The sequence below is a fragment of the Macrobrachium nipponense genome, chromosome 1 (assembly GCF_015104395.2).
Source record: "Macrobrachium nipponense isolate FS-2020 chromosome 1, ASM1510439v2, whole genome shotgun sequence".
Taxonomy (NCBI): Eukaryota; Metazoa; Arthropoda; class Malacostraca; order Decapoda; family Palaemonidae; genus Macrobrachium; species Macrobrachium nipponense.
Window position 1 is genome coordinate 136,510,252 of NC_087200.1, and position 5,000 is coordinate 136,515,251.

A 5,000-nucleotide genomic window follows, 5' to 3' on the forward strand; every position below is an offset into this window, starting at 1 on the left:
GTCAGTTTTGATGTATGTTCTTTGTTTACAAAAGTCCCTATTGACTCTGTACTAGAATATTTAAGTAATGAACTTGTACTGCATGAATTGCCTATGTCCGTTAGTCACATAATTTCCTTAATTAAGTTATGTATTTGTGATTGCAGATTTATTTTTAATGGAGAATATTACCAACAAATATTTGGTATGGCCATGGGTAACCCTTTATCACCTCTCCTTCCAAACTTATATATGGAATTTTTTGAGAGACAACACCTCCCGAATATCACACTTATCCCCTTAAAATGGTACCGATATGTCGATGATATCTTAGTACTCTCACCTGGTGGTATCGATGTAAATGATTTACTGTCTAAATTGAATAATTTAGTGCCATCCATAAAATTCACTGTTGAAATTGAAAATAACAATGTCATCCCTTTCCTAGATGTATTAATACATAGAGAATCTTTCCAATGCAAAATCAGTATTTATAGAAAACCCACAAATAATTTAACATATGTACATTTTTATTTCTGGCCACCATCTTAATATGAAATTTCAATTTTTTCTTCTATGTTCCTACGCGCTTTGCGTATCACGAGTCCACAATATCTGGACCAAGAAATAGAATACATAAAAAAGATAGGAAACGATCTCTGCTACCCACCTCATTTAATTGATTTGTTATCAAAAAGCTCACAAAAAGTTTTATAATGTTGCTAATAATGAAAAAGAAATGCCTAAAAATGTACTTAGCTTACCTTATTTTCGTGGATTTGAAACCATAAAATCAATATTTAAATCGTTTAATGTTAATGTAGTGCTCTCTTATAACAATACCATTAAAGATATGCTAATTAAGAATAGTCCCCATTACAAATAACAACATCATTTACAAAATTCCTTATAAGGATTGCCCTTTGTTTTACGTTGGTCAGTCGAGTAAAAATTTATGTGTACGTATTAAGCAACATATGTATTCAGTTAGAACAGCCCAGACTTCAAATGCACTGTTTATCCATCTGAGTGAAAAATCTCATTGTATTAATTGGGGTGATACCTCGGTAATTGCTAGATCTAATGATTATGTTTCAAGAAATTTACTGGAATCGGCAATTATACAAATCACTAATAAAAACAACCTAAATCTTAGTCTGGGAATGTACCATTTGGACCCATATATTTGTAAGATGTTTATGAAGAACCTTAAAATAAATGAACAACTAATAAATTAGTCCCACATGTATATAGTTATTATTTCTCTCTCTCTCTCTCTCTCTCTCTCTCTCTCTCTCTCTCTCTCTGGTTCGATATTCTCCCTCCCTCTTTCTCTTGCTCGATATATATATATTTATATTATCTTTCGTCTTTTCATTAATAATAATTTTTGTTGGGAAAATTTGTGTAAAAATTCATGATATTAAATTGTATATGCTCCCGAGTTTTTTTTAAATGTACTGTTTTCTGGAAGAATCACTTGTTTACTGCGGGTATCCTTCAAGGTGTGGCTAGCCTCTGGCGGCTCCTCCTTTCTGTAGAGTGAAAATCGCCCTTATGGCTAATCTAGTAGTGTCAGTTTGTATATTAAGCCTTCTTTTGACTATGTTGTTCTTTGTAAAATCAGTTTGCCTCATAGCATCACGTTTTATATACTTCGTTGATCAAGTTATTCATGTACATATATATATATCATTGGGTAAATATTTTGTCTAAGATTGTTTGTATGGTCTCTTCCTCAGGGACATTGGTAAAAAGAGACTAAACATCCAAGCTTACCATAAATAAATCAGAATCTTGCATAAGAACGTTATCCCTAAAATGTTCGGAATTTTTTACTGAATAATTATTCATAGGAAATTCATTTAATAAGGTCACTAAAATTTTAGCCATCTTATAATTAGGGGTTTCGTAGGAAGCAAGAATAGGTCTCATAGGGACACGTCCTTAGGCACCCTAGGCAAACCATACATTGTTCCATAAGAGACTCCAGTACTCATTAAATTCTGGTAAGTGTCGTTGTCAATTATCTTATTGTCAAACAAAATCTTTAGGAATCTATTGATACGATCTTCTAATCGAAAAATAGTAGCAAAATCAGCTACACCAATTTTGTAACCCGTCTGCGCAAAAGGAAATAAGAAAACATCCATTCTGCATTAATTCCTTTAAATCTTTTGCGAGACTATTGCAACGAGACATGCAAGATTACTTTCGACTTACAAATTTTGGGTTCAAATATAACGTCGAACATGAGAAAGAATTAGCGCTCTCTCTTTTCGTTATATTAGTAGCAGCCCTTAAATTCTAGATGAAGAGTTATCTGCATTTGGAGCATATCATCTGAACACCATTTTGTTTGTTTGTTTGTATGGAGTTTTTACGTTACATGGAACCAGTGGTTATTCAGCAACGGGACCAACGGCCGTACGTGACTTCCGAACCACGTCGAGAGTGAACTTCTGTCACCAAAAATACACATCTCTAACCCCTCAGTGGAATGCCCGAGAATCGAACTCGCGGCCACCAAGGTGGCAAGTCAAGATCATACCGATCACGCCACTGAGGCGCTGAACAACATTTTGTACTGATCTATACGGCACAAAATAATGCAAGTATAAGAACATTCAAAGGAAAAGAAAACCCGGGAATAGGAACGTCTGTTAACAGCGGGTTCCAGCGGTTCCCAATGGAGGTTGGGGGGGGGGGGGGGGGGGGAGGGGGGGGGGGCCGAAGCAGTTGATCTCTAAGGGCGAAATTCGAGAATGAGTCATTAACTGAATTTTTTTCTAGCAAGTCTGTATGAGTATGGGTGTGTGTGCTGGTTCATACGTACGGTGTACTATAAACAGTATGGATACTTGAACATAGTTGTGTGTAAGAAGGTACTACATGTTCTTCGGAAGCTTCTTTGAACCAAGTTGATGATGGCCTTTGAGGCTTCCTTCACGTGAATGGGAGTTCACTCTTTGAATAATAAGAATTATATATCAGTACAGAGGGCATCAGAATTTTGGAAGTGATTAGGTGGGGCAGGACCGAAAAAAGGTTGGCAACCACTGAACGAACTAAGCGGCTGCTCGTGGCCCCCTGCCCATCAGGGTCCCGAAGAGCGCTTGCAAACTATTAAATTGATAAAATTAGGAAAGCAAAAATATAAATCAATGAAATACAAAATAACTAAAATTTAAAGAAAAAATGATCCAATTATCCAATACATTTAGTCACGAGCCGCCGCTCAGGTCTCGCCTCTATTTCTGCACTCCGTGGGGCAACTGCAGATTCATTTGATTAACGAGTGAAGTCGAGACTGATTCGACAACGAACTTACTGTCATGTTCTGTTTACTGACAAATACAAGTTCAATATGCCACACAACACATCACTCTGAAATTTAAAAATTGCAAATAATACTGGACCTTATTGTACATCTGCTACCCCTACATAGTTAGTGATTCCTTCTTGGTGCATGCAGGGACCAAGTAATCAAACACAAGTAATAATTTAGAGTCCCATAAAGGCCTGGGCCGCTCATGATCGTAACTAACAAAAGCAAAACTCACCGCAGATGAAGTAGACAGTGGTTGCGCCTAATGAGCTCACCTAGGCTCCTCCTCTTCGACTGCTGATACTTGCGCTCGCGATATGCTTTTAAACCTCTTCACTACAGGATATAACGTCATGCTAATAAAGCGGGGTTTTACCATTTAATATTCCACAGATTCTGATATACTTGGTACAAGAATAGTAGTTATGGCAGCTGTCTCATCGAAGCATAAAAATCTTCCCGGTGTAGAGAAATGGTTGTCAGATCAATCAATAAGCATTGACTCTCCCTCTCTCTCTGTATATATATATATATATATATATATATATTATGATTATATATATATATAATATACACATATATATATATAGTCATATATATATTATATATATATATATATATATATATATATATATATATATATATATATATATATATATATATATATATATATATATATAGAACTGCTGATGAGACTTTAGTGGAAATGTTACGATTGCCTGTCACAGGGTGCTCACTCCACGATTTAAAAGAATATTTTTTATAAATAAATAAAATATAATGCAATTTAAATAAAAAAGTATATGTTATATAATAAAATATGTGTGTGTGTGAAGATATTCACACACCCACAACACACACGACACACACACACACATATATATATATTAATATATATGTTATATATATATATATATATATATATATATATACAGTATACTATATATATATATATATATATTAGATATATAATATATAATATATAATATATAAATTAGTATATATATATATAATATAATATATATTACATACATATATATATATATATATATAATATATACTATATATATATATAGTATATATATATAATATTATAATATAATAATAAAGTATATATAATATATATATATATATATATATATATATATATATAATATATATATATGAATATATATACATATAACAATATATATAATATATATATATATAAATATATATATATATATATATACTGCTCCTGCAGGTTGGTAGTAAAAGATTTTTATGAGTTGTGCGTTTTACAGATATAATCATGGAATACCGGGCTGGGTTTTCCAGTAAGCGAAAGAAAGAAAGAGAGAGAGAGAGAGAGAGAGAGAGAGAGAGAGAGAGAGAGAGAGAGAGAGAGGATAATGACCAACTATAAGCATGACAAATTGTATCATTTGAGTCATTTCTAAGCTTCGTGACAAGTGTGATTCCCAGTTTTTATTTTGTATATCGCATATGTCGTTTGCTGTTACATAATGATTATGAATTCTCCTTAGTCCTTATGAATTGACGTTTATTTTCTTTGTAAGCCATCATCATCTGCAGTTTATCATTCATCACTATAAGTTTAAGTACTTTACGAGACATATATATATATATATATATATATATATATATATAATATATATATATATATATACATTATAATATATATATATATATA

At 32.6% G+C, this 5,000-nt stretch overlaps 1 protein-coding gene across 1 annotated transcript in view; it reads right to left on the minus strand.

Moving 5' to 3' along the window:
- LOC135219661 (uncharacterized) overlaps positions 1-3,643 on the minus strand; it is an 18,690-nt gene extending 15,047 nt beyond the window's left edge. The window contains exon 1 of the mRNA XM_064256608.1: positions 3,543-3,643. The gene's annotated coding sequence lies outside the window, so the exon portion shown is untranslated. The remainder of the gene's footprint in view (positions 1-3,542) is intronic.
- Positions 3,644-5,000: the final 1,357 nt, after the last annotated feature.